The 19,014-nt window shown below is 41.6% G+C and overlaps 1 protein-coding gene across 1 annotated transcript in view; it reads right to left on the bottom strand.

Annotated features, from left to right (window-relative positions):
- LOC104044555 (protoheme IX farnesyltransferase, mitochondrial) overlaps positions 1-19,014 on the bottom strand; it is a 108,594-nt gene that overhangs the window by 76,493 nt on the left and 13,087 nt on the right. The gene's annotated exons all lie outside the window — the stretch shown is intronic.

Raw genomic sequence — 19,014 nt, 5'->3', positions numbered from 1 at the left:
GCAACCTCCCAAACCGACCCATGCATAAAAACAGAGAAGTCGAAACGGGCAGTCGTGCACTTACACTACCTGCAGCTGTTACTTTGGAGCAGAAAGATTAAAATTTCAGCAACCAGGACTGTTCTACATCCCACTGCCGGGTCCTACAGGACGCTGATGCACAAAAGCGCCGACCGCGGCCGATTGGATAGCACGAGAAAAGGAGCCGTGGACCCATATGGTTTGACTTAACATTAACTGATTAAAGGTATTTTGACTAGTTCTACAGTCAAATTACATGCACCTGTTCCACACATTAGTAGCACCTACATCCTACCGCAAACACAAGGACACGGGCCTGTGGATGTAAAACTCAAGAAGATTACATTTCACATGTTTAGCACTGGAACAGAGTAGATTTATTTATCAATTTCACAGTTTCCTTGAAATAAACCATTTACATTAAAATGATTCCACCTAATATGCCATAAAATAACATTTAAATACTCTAATTTATACCTTTTTATATAAATTGTACGATTAATTTTATGACCTGTGCAAAAATAATTTATCAGCACCCAGTTTGTATTATGTATTTTCAGGTTTTCCAGGGCAAAACCATATGAATCATGAGAGAAAACATTCCTGCCTTTCTAATAGCTTTAATTTCAGTAATTAACCATAACAAATAAAGCCCGTCTATCTAATGTGTACCAGCTTTTTTGATGCATTAATTATTTTTGCTCTGACAGCTGGTAACCAATGCATATGCTTCTTTCTGTCCAGAAAAAGGCTGGTGCTTCAGTTCACCCACTAGCCTGATGCTGACTCAGCTTCGCTTTTGGGCCCGTTTTGGTAAAATGGAGAGCTAAAGGTGTATTGTGAACACACACAGGGTAAACCACGTACTGGGGGCACATCAGTACAGAAGACAGGTAGATGTGTCGCGTTTGTAAAACCCTCTTTGTCCGTAGGTTACTACAGACAATTTGGTGGGACACAAAAAATATTTTATTGGAGCAAGTGGCATAGTTGAGGGGGGAGAAATAACCAAAAAGACAAGTTTCTGAGCACACCAGTGATCCTCTAGATCTGAAACAGATGGAACTGCTCAGCTGAGTTGGGGCACAGGAGGAGGTACTTTCTCTTTTGAGCCTGATGAGAAAAGGCAGCACTCTGGCAAGGAGGACGGGGCAAGCGCAGTCGTACTCTGGAAGGCAGCTAAAGCATATATGCATTTCCTCCACCCAAATGAACATCCCAGAACGGGCACTGACAGCAAAGAAAAAGACTGCAGCGACTCGGGAGAAAGTCTGATTTCAGAAGCAGAAGCCATCGCCTAGCCAGATACACGGAGCAAATTTCGGATCCCTTAGACGATGGGTTAGCCTTGAAGTCACCACGCAGAAGTCTTCAGAGCCTCCCTCTGTCCACATTGCATTTGAACATCTTCTGACTTCATGAGAGTGGATTAAAAATCAGTATTCCCATAGGTCAAAACCAACACTTCAGTGATTTGAACAGCAAAAGCATGGAGCGCTCTCGTTAGGGTAGGGCTGCTCCAAGTGATCTGTGCCTTCTGCAGCAGCCTTGGGCTTACACCTCCCCGGTGGCTCTGCTTAAGCTCAGCACAAACCACACACGCTTGATCTATGAAACCAGATCTCTGACTGATGTCCCTACATCAAGAAAGTGGGGTCTCTGTATAACTCACATCTAACTTTTAAGTATACAGCTCCTAATGCAAAAAATACAGGTTTGCACAACCTTCCTTCGTGCCTTTGCAATACATAAGGAATTCAGGGCTCTCCAAAGGGCGTTGCCAACCTGTTTAGCTGGGACTCATATGAGCAAACCGACAGGAAGGGACGAAAACAGGGGTCTAACCGAGATCATCTTTCTGTCATGGACTGAAGGGTCTCACTGGATTACAAGTACCACCTGCACCAGGCTGATGGGCACTGTCAGCAGTCCCATCCTGGATGACACGTCTGTGGCATCGCTTCCAAAAGATGCTGCTCCTTTTTCTTAGCATGAACAGGAGGCAGTGGTGGTTGCAGCGACCCTCCCTTTAGAACAACAGCTCAACACTTGGAAACAGGGTAATTCCACCTCAGAAAGATGGTTCATGCACTTCACAATACGATCAAGATCTTATTTCAGCCAAGAACAGGACGCGCTCAGAAGGACAGACCACTTGGCTTTCCTGTCAAGGTGTTCAGACCTTTAACGATAGAAGCTGATAGTGAAGAAATGCAGAAGTACCTTAAAATACCAGGTGTGTAGATATCGAATACTGGCTTTTGCCTCTCATGTATGGATAAACATAACGGTTATGTTAGCCACGGAAAAGGAACCAATCAACTCTGAGGTCGTTTCCTTTAGAAAGGACACCACAGGGTAGGAATAGGTAGGTCTATGAAAGAGTCAGTCACTATTCAGAAATTATTTTAAAAAGAAAAGAAAAACAAAAGCTAGAGGCACCGTACCAGAGATAGTTGATTGCTGTGATTGATTACTGTCCCAAGAGGTCTCATTTAATTTTAATTATGTTAAGGACTTGATTAATCAAATTTGCTGTTCTCGGTCCTACTCACTAACAGAGTCTGCGTGTGTGTGTTCACATGCACGTGCCCGTTGAGGGAGGGACGCTGCCGTGCACATACATTGCCACTCTATAAATCCCTTCTATATCCCTGTCTCTACCCTCAGGGGATGCAGTTTGGGTCTCCCTTTCTCAAAGAGAAGCTCGCAAACCTAGCAAAGAAAAGACAAAGGCAATCACAGGTACAGAACAGCTTCTATTTAGGAGAACCAAGACAGAGCAGCTTTCTTCAGCCTGGAAAAGGGCAAGCAAGGGAAAATATGAGTGTTGTCTATAAAACCATAAATGGCACGGAAAACCAGCATGGAGATGAGTGGTCGTTGTCTCTCCCAGTGCTAAAAAAAAATAATGGACAAATTCATGGAGGAAGGTTTTCACAGATATAAAGACACCATCATTGTTTCAAGGAGCCCCTGACACAAAACTTGCTGGAGAGCCTTCTGGAGACTTATCGCTTCACACCTGTGCTCATCTTAACCTTAAGTACCTACTACCATATGCTTTTGTTAATGATTTTCACCTACCAAAGCAAAATACCCTTTTCCATCTCCACTCCAAACAAGTGTGGCAGAAAGATCTCAAGGGACAATGAAAAGGAGAAGGAAACTGAACAGTGGAGAAATGGGGAAGAGCTGGAGGCCCTGACCAGCCTCCTCTAGGAGTGCCCACCATCCCTGCGGGCACCCTGGGAGCTGCTACATGCTGCCCAGCCATGCTCCGCAGAGGACAAGAAGGTGGCCTCAGCTCCTGGGACCTCCCACACCAGGAATCCTCCTCGCGGCGATGCTGACAGCCAACAGGGACAGGAAGAGATTAAATAAGGAGATCCCACGACCCGACGGGTCTGAGGCAGGAAGGGCATCTATGAATCCTGCATCAGATAGCCCTTTGACCTGCCCCGGAATGGTCTGTCTTATATGAGAAACTAAGAAAATAAAGGTTCCTTATGATCTAAAACAAGTAAGGAAGGCTTTTTTCAATTGCTTGTAGAAGGGCTGTTTATGCCCAGCGCTGAACAAGTACTGATAAGTTGCGCTTTCCCACATTTTTCTTAGGGAACGTTGAGCAAGCCAGCCCCACCACTCCCCACGTTCCACCTGTGACGACGACTGATCCTCAGCTTCAGGGATGCTCGGAGGACCCTGCAGTTAATGCCAGTGACATCTCAAGCCATAAAAATAGACTTGCAGACATCTACTGGAGCACTCTGCTTCCTGCCGTAACAACCCCTTCTGAACAACCCAGCAGCCTGGGATCTGTGTGCCAGCCCTCAAGTGTATAAATGTATTCATAAATAAGTGAGAACCCATCACAATTAAGTTACTTTCAGTATTCAAAATCAGAATCAAAAATCAAAGACATTATTTATCCTGAAGATTTCAAGTGACATCTGCCAAAATAAAAATATAGGTTGGAAAAAGGCTGTAAAAAGATGACTACGTTATTACCAATAACTTTTACATCTGTCATTAATTTTCACTTGGTTTTATCTGCTCTCCTAGCCTGCATCCAATTTCACATTGACTTGTGTTTTATTACAATCCCAATGCGGATCCCATCAACCAAAGAGTCTAATAATTGCCTATGAAATGCAGCAAATAGCAAGGATATTGTTTCCCTTTACTTAGCAAAGCATAGGGTCTTTAAGCAACTTGCAAAAAGGAGTATTGATCGTCTTTAAACTGTCTCTTTCCAGAATGCAAGAGGCAACAAATATGTATGTAAAAAAATCAGAATTTTCCCCTAAAACCTGGAAAGGGTTAAGTAAGTTACACTTCTTGAACCGGTTAGTGCATGACGTTGAAATGGCACAGAAACATTTTCTGGCACAGCGTACCCTAGACAAACTTCCCCCAGTGACCATAATTTAAGGCTACTTTTTAAAGAGCCTTTTAAAGCTCAGCGCTACAGAGAACTGCTGAGGCTTGTAATAGTATCTCTCTTGCCTTCCTCCCCTGAAAATACACCAAATTCAAAAGTATACATTTAACACCCAAGGGTCCTACCTGTCTTTAAGGAATTTTTATAAAGTAGATGGCCACCTCAGGGTATTTAAGTACTTTGTAGTAAGACATCAATGGCATGTATAGAGATATCCCTTTGATCATTACACCACTAGAAAAAAATAAGAAAACAACCCCTAAATCTTCACCGTATAAATTTACGCTTGGAACTCAGCAACATAAGAATCATCATACTACAAAACCACAAAAAGCATTCAATTTAGTCTCAGTGTTTTCGCTCATGTGATAGCCTTTGATATTCCTGAGGATGAAAAATGAAGACATTTTACTACAAAGATGATTTGTGAACAAAGCCCTTTTTAATTTTGGTTTACTATTGAAGAACAGGAAATCAAAAGTAGAAGGGGGAAATCAATAGCTAGGCCAATTATTAACCAAAACCAACGGTAAATGAATGAAATGGAGATTTTCTCTTTTGTGATTTCAAGCAACACAGTGCAAAACTTTTTTTACTGTTCTGTTTCAGTTCAGAATTCAAATTATGATTAATATACGGCAGAATTTAAAGTGTTTCCATTTACGTTGCCTGCACCGAAGATACAGCACTGTCTTCCTTTAGCTGTATAATGAAAAGCCTCAACAAATAAAAAGTTACAGAAGTTTTATTTTAAGGGCTGCTCTTGAAGAGCGAGAGGATGTGAACATCTGCGAAAAACAAGTGCAGAAAGAAGACTAAGATCTGTAGATAAATCATTAGTTATATTAAGATACGAAACAGGCACCCAAAGAATGGCATAAAATGTAAATGAACTTTGGGATCTGGTCTCTTAATTTGACAGCTGTTTGACAACTGCAAAATGGAAAACTGACCTCAGACAACTGTGTATAAATGAGACTATTAAGCAGAAGAATTTCACATGGAATGATACAATATACACTGCAGTAACTCCTCACATGGGAATAGATAAATGCAGACTGGAATTTTTATTGTCTTTGAAGGTGGTGATGTTAAAAAGACTTGAATTTCACAAAGAGGAGCTGTACGCTACATTATCACAATCAATGCCGCTTTCTGAAATACAGCGACTGTCGCCTACAGAAGCACACTCACACATAACTCACTGGCATTTAAAGAACATACCCGATGGAGCGGCTCTGGAGAGACAGAAGAAAACGTCTTCTGCATGGGGGCCGCAAATCCGAAGCCAGCAAAAGTATACAGTGATTAGGGCATGGGATAACTTAGTTCAGGGGTTTCTCTGGAAGTTACGGGTAGTCACAATTACGCATGGAAATGTATATCCCCAAAGCAGAACCAGAACAGACGCTGATCCACGGAGACAGTGGCTTAAGGAAATACTCGGCAGTTTTGCCCCTACGGAGGGACCTCCTTGGAAAGAGCAGCAAGGCAGCAAGGGGGAAAACTTCTACCGTGACTGCCTGAAGCACAGTTTAAACCTGATATTCTCATCAGTAACAGAATTAAATAGAAAACAGGGAGAAAGCCTACTTTTAGACATAACCAACCATTTCTCCTCAGTTCTGATCCAGATCCCACTGAAAAGATCCCACAGATCGTCTGAGAGCAGCCCAAGCATTACTTCTTCGTGTTCTCCAGGAATGCACAGAGCCATTTGTGATAAATATGTTTCATTCCAAAGCCGTTATATGCCTTGGCCGTTTCCTTTATTTCTCTCTTTGGGACAAATACTTAAAATCAGCCTTCTCTACCTTTGTTTTTTAACCACAAAAAACCCACAGAAGTTGCACAACGTTCAACAGGAGACAAAAAAAAAAAAAACACAAGGAAGAACTTACAGTGAAATCCAGACTTAAAAAGAAAGGTTACGGCTCTCCAAGCACAAAAGGGTAGCAGTAACATCGGCAGAAGTAAGGCAGCTTTTGGGGGTCAAGTTGAAACCAAAGGGTGGATATTTTTTAATAGAAAAGCAATTTGCTGTGCAGCTCCTTTAATCTTCAGTTTGGGGGGGTTTTGTTATTGTGTTTTGGGTGTTGTTTTTTTTTTTTTAAATCTTTGTTCAGTTGTATGCCTCAATGTCATTCAGTTTGTTAGTAAATAAAATGCAACTGAAAAAGAAACAAAGCAAATCGCAAAGACATAAGACATGAGCACCATCACCAAAACCTTTATCATTCAAACCTCCTGCAGCAAGGAGTCCCACTGTAACTAAACACTGTGTGAAGAACAGGCTCCTTTTGATCATTTTTAACTTGCCTTTTGCTAAAAGCTCTCATTCTTGTTTTCAAGAGCCAGTAAATAACCGATTCCTAAACATCATCTCCCTGCCAGCTGTGCTTTTACAGACCTTCACCACACTCTGCCTCACTGTCTCTTACTTAATGCTATTCGGAAACTAATTACGGCGTTGTGTTAATACCACTGATTTATTCTTACACAATCCTGGCATAAGAACAGCTCTGAGTCCAAGATGACTAGCCTCTAGGTATCACCAGAGTGACAGAACCACATCTGCATGACGACTTGAAGAAAGTTTGTGCTTTACAGGTTATTCATTTTCTCTGACTCTAGCAGTACTTCTAATAAAATATTTTAACTCTCCCTACAAAACCTGCCCTGCTTCTAAGCCTCTGCATCACCTCTTGGCCCCACTTCAAAAGAAACTTTAGAAACATCCAGATCAGGAGGGAGTTAAAGTCAACCGTCATCTTACAGAGGAGGCACGAATGATTTCCACCAGGAGTGGTCCTCGCTCTGAAGACTTTAATCAAGGATGAAGAATGTGAATCCAACTCACAGACTGCAGTTCAATGTTTCCCCATTACAGCTGAAACTCTGCCAGGTGATATTTTGCTTTCGTCCCCTCCAGACACTGCTCTGCTATTTATCCGCAAACTCACGGGAACTTTCCTCGGAGTGAGAAAAACGTAACTGAGCAGAGGCAGCCAGGATGAGCCAGGGGCTCTCCTCCGCCCTGCACGCTCCTGCGGTCGGGAAGCTGCCGAAAACAACGGGAGAAACGCTTTAGGAATCGAGCTGTAACCAGCCCAGGCTGCAAGTTAAACATGGCAGGGTCCTCTCCACTTCACTGCAACTTGGTTTTCCATTTCCAGTTCAGTTCCCTTGCTGTCTAAGGCCATTTCAGATAAACATTTTTATAAAGGATGCCCTTCAAAGATAATATTTTGCTTTTATTGCCCTTTAATAAACACAAGGCATTCTAAGACTTAATGCATCTTGTAAAAGATTATTTTTAAAAGTATCTAATTTCAGAACATAAAAATGAGTTTGAAGCTGAACTATTCAGCCTGCTTTCAAATGCCATCACCTTTATGATACTCTCTGAAGTTAAAACAGATTGTCATGTCTCTGTTAGGGGCATCAACATAAATCTCCAGTGTAATAAGAAAGAAGCCTTAAAAGGAGGATTATAGGGACAGATTTTCATCTTCTAGAAGTCTGGTTTACCTCAAAAATTTACATAATCTATATAGATCCAGACAGAGTTAGCCTTCAGTGACCTGAGAATACCAAACCTCTTTGCAAACATATTTGGTTTGAAGTCAAAGCTTATATTATTAAGCTGCTACAACTCTTACATTTCCATCCACGTGTCCCATTTTATTTCTTGTCCTAGTTTAACGATACTTCCAACATGCCTTGTGCTTTTTAATCTGGATGATGCACCTAATGATTTTGGTATTGAAAACTAACCTCCTCTTTTAGTTTCCATACAGATCTCATAAAAACCAGAAGAAATGGATTACTGCCCAGAGCTGTGGTTTACTCGTTCATTAAACAGCTTATGCTTAGAATCCTCTTAAAAAGTCACTTAGTGGTAAATGGCTATTCGACACTACAAATAAAAGTTTTAAAAAAGAATTTACTACAGCTTTCTATTCATACCAGTGTTATAATCCCAGTGCAGATACTGCTGAATTTTTGGTGCAATTTGGATGGCCGTTTCCCAACAGAATCCAAAGAATTGTGGCACAACATATATATATCACTGTGCGTGTGTGTATATATGTATATTCTACACCTTCAAGGAGCATGTCAGATACCCATCTACTTAAACCATGACTAATTTAAAATTAAAAATCCAGCTGTCAGCAACTGTGGGTAGAAGAGATCTTTCCAGGACAACTGACAAATGTCTCAAGAGTTGGCACCAATGATATTGTACATGCCACATGTGCTCATCCTACCATAAATCAGGCAGATCACCTATTGGAAGCCTTTTGCATAGCATAGGCACGCTTCCAAGGATCAAGCAACATACCTTGCTAGTGCCTAGAGAAACATCCAAGCCAATCCATGAGCAGAAATTTAGGGAAAAATTAAAAAAACATTTTATGAGTAAGAATTTTAATCAGCATAAATCAACTTTCAATGACTTCCTTGTTTCTTCTAGGATGTGACGCACGTTGATTTTTAGTAAACTCGAGGCTGACGCTAGTAATTAGCCTTACCAACAAACACGAGCTTTGACAAACCTTAATACTTCCTCCAGCACTTCCAAGGCTCAGTTAAGTCATGTCAAGAAAGATGATGGATGGTCCTTGAGTTTTTACACACTTAATTCAGCTTGTTTCCATTCAAGACTACATCTCTCATGACAATAACTACCACCTTTGATTTCTACAGGCTAATCAACTCACTTTTCAATCTTCCCTCCATGCTCCCCTGAAAAACTGCAGTATGTGACCCAGAGAAGTGTTTTGGTTTTTAAAGGCAAACCCACATACTTTCACACTCCGTAACTTCCCAGACTGCAAACTCTGCAGAACAGACATCATTACCTTCTTACGCTGGAAAACCATCAGACTGTCAAGACACTATTGCAATTCAGATACTGAATAATAAGATTCTGGGCTACCACCATAGACGTGAGGGGAAGGATCCTCCGCAACTCCTATCTGCCACGATCCGCGGACTCTACTCAAAGACCTGTTACAGTGCCTTCAGAAATGTGACGTTTAAATGCCATAGCATTGACACGAGCGGAGGAGTGCTATTACATATGATGGGGAGTTTTCAAAACTGGAACCAAACCCACCTATTGGTCCGTCACTTCTGTCAGAGAGTGTTTTATCACGCTGTCAGTGAACTGCTACCCTGAGAATCCTAGAATCCTACTTACGGAGTTTGAAAGAGAAATCAAAAGAATTATGTCACTGCGATGTCTGTGCCAAACTACCAGGACAGTTAAATTCTATATAAAGATAACAAAAAAGGATCAACGTGACCAAGGAAAGAAGAGTTGAAATAATTAAGCACTTCATACTACACTGTCACCAGACTTCCTGGTATTAGTTATAGCATGGCTACAGAGGCATTCACCCAAACGTGCACTACATACGCATGCGTTTACATCAGACCCCTGCTGAAACCTGAAATACAGTCACTCTTCCCCACATGAAAAGTCCCTAGAAAACAAGAGCTTCACTGTTAATAAAATAGCGCATCTCTTCAACCTCACAGTCCCAGCAGTCCTAGCATCTACACAAGATCCTCCCCCCCCTTTTCAGTGGGGAACATCCTCAGCAATTGCTCCTTCGCTCTTTCCTAGGAGGTGTGCCAAGACCCTCCTCATTCCTTTCCCCGTAAACTAGAGGTATCTCTTCTTCCTTCTCCCTGCTCAGCTACAACAGAGGAAGAGATGATCCCCTTGGGACACCTGCCTGCCCGAAACCCGCTGCTGAGCTCTGACAGATCAGGCCAGCAGAACCAACTTTGCACTAGGCTTTACCGTAAAATCTTGCAGCTTTGGAAGCAACAAGTCAAAAGCCACATAAGGTAAGTTAACATCTGGCAGCCCATACAAACAAGAATATTATGAGTGCTTGTTCCAGCCCTACTTGCCTTTGCCAATGCTGGTTGCAAAGCACGATCAGCGCTCTGCTGGCAAACTCCGCTCTTCGGGGCCACAGTCGTCGATAAATGGAGCATGTAACAAAGACAAAGCAGAGCAAAACTTCATATTAACAGCAACAACAGCCATACAACATTAAAGAGAGGGGACTTTTACTGTTTTACGGCACGTAAATCCTATCCAACGTTATGAAGCCAAAGTAGAATCCAAACTCACGGCATTTACACAGTATTTTTTAACAATGGAGGTTTGAAGAGAAAACCCTAACATGATCCAAAAGGAACGGGATTGTGAGAATGCTCTGGGTTTGTGTTTCAATGAGCTATTCCCTGAAGAAATGGTATCGGCAGGCTGTTTCAGGGAACCAGGAAATCATTCTCCTTAACCCTTGTGATTCATACTTCTCCACATACTTGTTATTTTTCATACCGCACAGTACACAAGGTACTGGATTGCCATTTCTGAAACTGCCAGGAGCCTAACTCAAGGCAAGAAACAGGATGAATGTAACACCATTTATGTTACAAAAAGAAACTGACATTTCACTAATTATCTAATAAGGTTAGAATTTAACACTTGCATTGCTGAAGAAATTCTCAGTGATTCAGAAAACGTCAAAACACGTATTTAAAGACTGACAAAAAAATATTGACGAGTTATTTTCACTTTTCCTCTTCTAAGCTTATAAAGGCAATACCCCTATGGATCAAAAGGCCAGATAAATCTTATTAAGTACTAGTTTTTCCCTTTTGTCTAATGCTCCCTCCACATTCCATCATTTCAGTCCTTTGAAATTCCTTTGTTCTGCCTGTGATCAGGGTCTCCAGGGGAAATCTGGCATTGGATCTAAAGGGAACCCCACAGCACTGAAGTATTCCTGACAATCAATCATTTGGTAAATTATTTCTTTCTTTTCCCCCTACCTCACCTGCCCCCAGTATTTCCAGAGGAGCTTTTAGTGCGGGGCTAATGAGACAAAACATCCTGTACCATCAAAACGCACGGTCTTGAGGATTCACGTATGCACAGAAGTTAAGCTGTTTCTGCAGTTACCAACCCAAAGCTCCTGTCCGTCAGTCTGGTATTTCAGAATAACAACAGGAATCTTCTCTGTGTTCATGCTCAGAACATACCTACCACCAAAGCCCATGTGGATGAAGGGACAGTTTCAGCTGGGGAGGAAGAAAACACAGGACCACAGGGCTGTTCCCTTGCGCCGTCCTGGCAGCGCGGAGGAGGCTGCAGTCCCTGCAGTCACATCTTCTCCATAAAATCCCCTTCACCATCCTACTCACTTTCTGGTGTTCATTTAGGACATAAACTGCTCATCAACAAACACAACCAGGGAGAGAAAGTGCACCCAACACATGTACCGATGGCCCTGTTAACTAAATAACAAACAATGGGATTTACTTATTTTTGCATCCGCAGAAAAAATTCTGCATTAAATCAGGAAGCATGATGATCCATAAAGAAGCAGCACAACATCAAATATAACTTTCTATCCACTCTTTATGGGGTTTTTGTTGGCTTTTAATATATACAAAATGTAACATAAGAGAAAGAATCAAGTCAAGCCATTTTGATTTAAACTCCTCTAAAATCTGAAGCTTTATGCTAATAACGAACGCCGCAGAGGGAGGCAAAGTTGTAAAAAATGATGATATTTTATTTATTTGCATTGTCTCTGTTGAACATCACACGCTGGTGACTGGGGTCTCAGTGCCCCTCCATCCAGGGCTGTGGGAAGCCATCCACTTTCTTTTGAAGACTTGTCATGTACCGTGCTCACACACTACGCATGTGAGGAAAGACCATTTCTTCCAACAATAGTATGCATTAATTTATAATATTTTTCCAATATCCTTTATCAAGTTTCAGTTGTAGGTCAAATAATTTATGCTTTGCAAAGATAATCTCTGCATTTAAAATTTATCGGTCCTTCAGAGGTTGGCTCTCATTAGTGCTCATCATTTTCACTGCTCATGAAATACATCTGCACAAGCTGAGCCATTCCTACTCGATATCAAGGATTCCTGCACGCTAACTTGATCTAACTGTTGCAATTATGAATCATCTGAGGGAGCCGTAAGTTATGATCTTCAATGACCATTAATGAAGGTTGCCTAGCAGTTAAAATATCAAAGCAGCATATATCAGCACACTTTAGAGCACAAGATAGACTTCCAGTGTTGCACTTCTCTTATATTTATTATACACTGTAAATTACATCACAGGCTGCCTCCGACACTGACAGTCCCGTACTCCAGAGTTAAACACCAGGTTTTAATAACCACTCCTGACAATCTTTTGATCGCTGGGGCGGGGGGGGCAGATGAAAGGCAAGGCCGCCTGCTGCAGGCAATCTGCTCAGTCAAAACAAAGGGGACTTCAGAGAGAGACAGAGATGCATCAGGTGTTAATCTCAAGTGAACAACCAGGAGTGCAGGCTGATTGACTCGCTCTCCGTTTCCAGCCAAAAAAGGGTAAGCGCCTGCCAGTGGGCTCAGTCGGGACGCACGCAGGAAGGGAAAGGTGCCATTAGCTAGGCATGAAACATTCTGATTTGGAAACCCAAAACCTTGGAAAGTCATTTTAGGCTCTTTCTAAATCACTTTGAGCTAATCATTCAACTATCTGATTTTTCAAATATGCTGTATGGAGAAAATCTTGTTGGCATTTAAAACAAGTTCTCCCATTCAAACGTGGCAGCGTAGTAATCAGCTGTGGAAGAAGCAAAAAAAAAAAAAAATAATTTCAGAGCTTTCAAGAAGTCGACAAGACAGAAATTTGAGGAGATTACTTGGGAAAAGCCTCCTGCATCGAGCGGAGCTGGGCTGGATGACCTGACAGAGGCCATCTCCTCCAATGTGGGGCTGAAAAAGTTCCCACTATGCGCCTTCAGACATGCAGTAAAACACGTACTTGGTAGGAAAAGTTTAGGCATGATGAGATAACAAAAAAACCACTTGGTTTGGGGGAAATATAAAAAGAATATTGCTGTTCTCTCTATTCCGTTGAATTTCTTCACTGGGAAATAAAGAGAAAGGGATCTGAGGGACTGCCAGACGCCTGCTATTTTTCTTTTCCACTTCAATAATCCAAGCATCTATCACTAGCCACCACTTTCTGTGCATTAGTTTAACCCTCGTTTTATTTTTCTGCTATTGCTTCAATCCTTAAAACAGATTTCTCTGCAGATTTGCTCAGAAGCCACAGCGGCGTTCTCTGAAAGCAACACTACTAATGTCGCATCACTATTTTTCACAGTCACAGAAAGCAGTTTACCTGGGGTATAATAGCCCAGCATGAACCATTTTTACTTCTATGATTAAAAACTCTGCATTAAACATCTCTCAGATGGAGAAGCTGAGAAACAAGTGGTATTGCAGGGCCTCTGATCTAGCTAAAACCAGAATATTTATAAACCTTGCAGAAACAAAAGACGATACAGGTGAGAAACCTCTGTGCTCACAAGATCAGTGGGACCTAACCACATAAAAACCTCCCAGGTTCCTCTGCACTCACAAAAGCTGTTTGATGGGGCAGGAGGCAATAGGGGAAAAGAAGGGTTGAGTTAATACTTTTAAACTATTTCAGACGCTGCATCTCATTCACATAAAATCATCATCATTCCTCCTTGCAACCCTGAAACAAAACGCAGCGTTGATAAGACGACTCCGCTCCACCACGGAAGCTGGTGGCCCATCTCCCAGTGATGCAGGCGTTCACAATAACTAATTCCTCATGGGTTTTTCCGCCCCTCCTTGAAAAATGAATTACAGTTTTTACTGGCCCAGCAAGCCAAAACAGTTACAGCCAATATATCCTGAGAGCGGAACAAGGTGTTGGACTTCTGACAATCAGCACCACGCATTCTTTCCTAGCGTCTACTTCAAAATTCAAAAACCCCTCAAACTTACTTTTTCCTACTCCTTGCATCCCATTACACGACCTTAAACATCAGGTAGTTCAGCGAACTACAAGTACACAGCAAACATCAACTCGTTATGGCTGAGCGCAGGAATACAGGCACATCCGCTGACCCAACCGATGACGCTGCTGCCTCGCCGTTACGGTACGAACTGTTTATCTGAATTGGGTCAATTTGCCCACCCTGCTCCCTGGAGTCCAGCTATTGCTGATTAACCCACACCTGCAAAAACAACTGTCAAAACATTGACTTCAGCCCGTCAGTACAGAGAACGTCACCTACAGGCAACAGAAGCACGATGAAGATTTCAAAATGCTACTGTGTCTGTCAGCTCCAGCTGATGCCTCTGTGGAAGATGGGGCAATATGTGCTTGTCTAAGTAGGCATAACACTTTCTTAGCATTTTTTTATTTTTTTGTGAGTACTGGTCAACCAAGGCATTACAGAATAGCAAAATATCAGAAAAAGTGAAGACTACAGCCAGCCTTCTGGCAGCGTAGAGGCAGTAAGCGGATTAAAAACTGGAGGAGGGCCTGCTCTGTTTTGACTTCATGTAGCCTGGTACCCACCACTGCAGCATCCAAGTGACCATCACAGCTTGTCTTAATACACACACAGGGTCCACAGACTGGCAGGTGAGCTCAAATCCCAAATTCGGCTCCACTCTTAACACCAGACCCATCCTTCCCACCCATTACAGCTACGCTTCTCGTTGCCAAGAGAGGATGACAATAAGAGCAAAACGCAGCCGCCAGATGAGACCCTGAAGGGACGGGGATGTTAACTGGCCTTACATTTGTTCTCTCATTCTGATTAACGTATTTACCGTATTTCTTATTTTCAGCTCTCTAGCTTCAGCTAAGATATTCAGTCCAGTCTGCTTCCTTTTCAAGGTACCATCAGTCAAATCTAACCACATCATTTTATCTCTCGGTTACTAAATTCAAACCATTTTAAACATCCTGCTTTCATCTTTATAGCTCTCTCCCACTTTTTAACTATGCTGCAGTTACAGAAGAATGTACTTGACATATAAAATGTGCATGTGATTCCTTTAACATTTTAATGCCGTGTATTGTGTTGTAAACATCTCTTCATGTTTTATCTCCTTCTCCATAAATCACAGGCTAGTATCTTAGAAGTCTCAAAAATGACATGTTTTCTCCATAATATAAATGTAAGACCCTACTCCTTGCAACTCGAGTCAGCTTTCAAAAAAGCATCAAAAACCAGTGCTACAAAAAAGCAGAAAATTATCAACTAACTTAACATCATTTTCTCCCACACCATTTCTATGACAGCGTGAGTACAGCAGGGGAAAAAATAAGTTATAAGATCGGTCTTTGCCAATCAGAAAACCAATGTTCTGGTTATTCTATTTTGTCACTTGTAAGGAACCGCACTAAGGTAAAATACCTTCCTGTGTGCCCACACCAATATACAACACTGAAAGAGTCAGGGAAGTGGACAGTATAAAAAAGTGATACGCTAGGAATAATTATTTTATTCACGGTTAACATGCAGTGTTTACATGATTCAACCCCAGCACATATTTCCATTTCCTTACCATAACTGCAATTAATAAGACTGATCTCTGATAATGAGATTTTCTGGTGGTTTTGGCTAGCTTATTAATGTTACAGTAAAAATGTGTCTCGGCCTATTCCTTGGTAAATGCATTAAGTGACTTTTTTTAATTAAAAACCACTGTAAAGTATTGATTATTTTGAAAAGATAGAGCACCAATAAAGAACACCTGTCCAAAATAATTTTAAGTTACTCTAATGATGGAAAAAAGAAAGAGCGCCATTAAAAGAGAGAAAAAAAAGAGGAAAGCAGTTTTAGCAGGTGGGACTGAAAAGTGGTGACATGTTGTAGTACAATACTGAAGGGCTGAAGGATGTAACGCAGTGTCGCGTGATGTGGAAGGGAACCAGGGACCACTGGATTAGCGTGCCACTAAAATTCTAGATTAGGTGCGAGGTACAACCCTGAAGTATTGTGATACGAAGGAGTGAGGCGGAGGCAGAACTGCTGCTGGCAGAGGACAAGAGAAATCAAATACTATCTTTCCTTTGGCACCTTCCAGCAGGAGTTTACTCCCTTACAGCCCACAGACCCAACACACTCTACAGGAAAACCCAAGAACCCTCCAATATTTATCCAGATCCCCAGAATTCATAACATTTTTGACCAGCCTGAGAGATTCCGTTTCTCAAACTACTGACTATACATAAATTACTCCAAGATGCTTTTTGTGACATTTTCTACACAAATGTTTCGAGAATGACCTTGCCGTATAACACGCACCTCGTTTCCCCCAATGCAAGCTCAAGCCCAAGTAGTTTTTATCTCTATTTTCCAGGATATTTTCAAACACAACTTTTTCACTGTCATTTGAAAAAAAAAAAGTCATCAGCTTAAAAATAATTATCCAATTTCACAGAATTGTCATAAAAATACATTCTTTCTCCTTGCATCAGGAAATACAGCTAGAATTTAGGGGTTGTGAAGCTTGTTTGTAAACACATGCTTTTGGTTGATAAATATTCAGGTTGTTCTTCTATAAACAATGGAAAAATACAATGTTGCCAACTCCCATTTTGTTTTTATTCTTGCTTTCTTGTTAAGGACAGTGAAAGTGGGGCAAGAGCCTCCACTGGCAAATTTTCATAGCTTTCTAGCTCTTGCAGTAAGGAAAAAAAATGTTTAAAGTATGACATACAGCCATCTGAAATCAAGAGAGCAAGTGATAATTAAAGGATTATTTTAGACCAACTTCATAAAGAACCACAACACGATTTCATGGTCTCTGGGCATTACTTAGTGGAGTCCTGGCTCTCTCCCCAATAGTTAATTCAACTTAATTCAGCCAGGGTAAACTGGCCTCAGCTCCTACCAAATTGCTAAAATGAAGCGGTCGAAAGAAGGAAAAAAAACCCCAAACCACAGAATTTGAACAGTTTGTATCAATACTTCTGCAAATATTATGGAACCTCTATTACATTTCACAGGATCAGGCCCTTCACGTCCTGTCCTAAATCACGAGGAAGAATCTCACACAATCGACGCTTTACCTTCCCACGACATATTTGAGGGCTGTAAATCACGACTACGGATTTATCAGGGAAATGAGGAGTGGGAAAGACAAGTTGCCCTTAAAGATGTACAGATTTATAGCAATAAGGGAAGCGGAAAGACGGTTATCATATAAAAAGGTCCTTAAGGGACAGCAAGGAGCAACAAGGGAAGCATGAGTCATGAGCTGCCAGAGAAGAGGATGCGTATGGGGAGCAATGGACAGAGCAAAGTAGCAATAAAGGAAGTTCCAAGTCAAATGCGCTCCTTCCCAAAGGTCGAGACGGATACCCAAGCTTACAATATTCATGGAAAATTTAATTCCCAGCCAATTCAGACACTGCACCACCAGCAACACCGGGAAAGGGACACTCGTAGACTGAAAGAATCCATTGATAAACAAGGTCATAGACCACAGCTCTTTTCTTCTGCTTTGTTACCAACTCTGCTTCTTTATTTTCCTTAACAAGAGCAGTTGCCTTGACGGCCTGCCTACATGGGCCAGTGGCTCAAGGCGAGCGAGCGTGCAAACTTAAAGCATTCAGCTGAGGTTGGGACACACAGTTTTACACTTTGTGAGGCTGGAGTAAGCTTCTCTATTTACGGGCATATTAACTGCTGTTCCTACAGTGAGATTGCAGGGAGTAAACAGGGAATTATGAGCCCAAGCACAAAGTTATTGCACTCCTAACTTTCCTTTCCCATCCCAGCAAGCCTCAAAAGTGTTAAACTCCAAATTATGGCACAGGATTCCTGGTACTCCCAAGCATCTCAAGATTTTAAAAAGCAAGATTTTAAAAAAGTTACTTTCAAGAGTTTAAGAAGTGGCTACTTTTGAGACAAATTACAACACTGAGCAATACGTGGAAGCTGAAGACAAAGAAAACCAGTTATTTGTGCATGAATATAATCTCTAGGAAGATCTACCAACATCAAGACAGACAAGTTGCACAAGGAGTCTCTAAACAAGACATAACTAATTCTCCTCTTAGTCCAGTAGTATCCACATCAAAGGTGAAAGTAAATACGACAGTAAATATTGCAAAGGATTGATAAGCCGCAAAACTAATTTAATATGAAAAAAACTGTGGCAAAGGAAAAAAGGGAGGGAAAAAAGCCTACCTCAAACTGTATCAAAACCAAGAAAGCTTCACGTTAGTTATGACAGCTTTTCTACCCAGACTTTGTATGAAAAACATGGACAAGATAACCAAGCGTATACTTCAGAAGAGTGCGACTTCCCTAAAATTATTTTTCAAGGCTACCTAAGTTTTTTCAAGTGAGGTAGGCTGCCTAAATATTTCCAAGCAACTAAAAATCATGTGCCATCCTCCTTATTTTGCAGAGAAAACAGACTCAAAATTAGCTGCCTACCCCAGTTTTAAGCTCAGTGAAAGCAATGAGTAAAACCTGTACTTACTTCAGCCTGAGCAAGACGCGTGCTTCGGGTGCAATCTCGAAAAGCACATCAGGTGCCTACAACTAAGGTGTTACAAGGTGTAAACATCAAAAAGCCCAACTCAATCAAGGTGACTCCAGGATGCAGATCACAGGAAACCTCCATGCCCTTTTCCACTAGCAGGTCCCAGGACTCAGCAC

This window comes from Phalacrocorax carbo, chromosome 16 (genome assembly GCF_963921805.1).
Source record: "Phalacrocorax carbo chromosome 16, bPhaCar2.1, whole genome shotgun sequence".
Taxonomy (NCBI): domain Eukaryota; kingdom Metazoa; phylum Chordata; class Aves; order Suliformes; family Phalacrocoracidae; genus Phalacrocorax; species Phalacrocorax carbo.
Note: the sequence above shows the minus strand (reverse complement) of the source record. Positions and strands in the feature narration are given on the sequence as shown.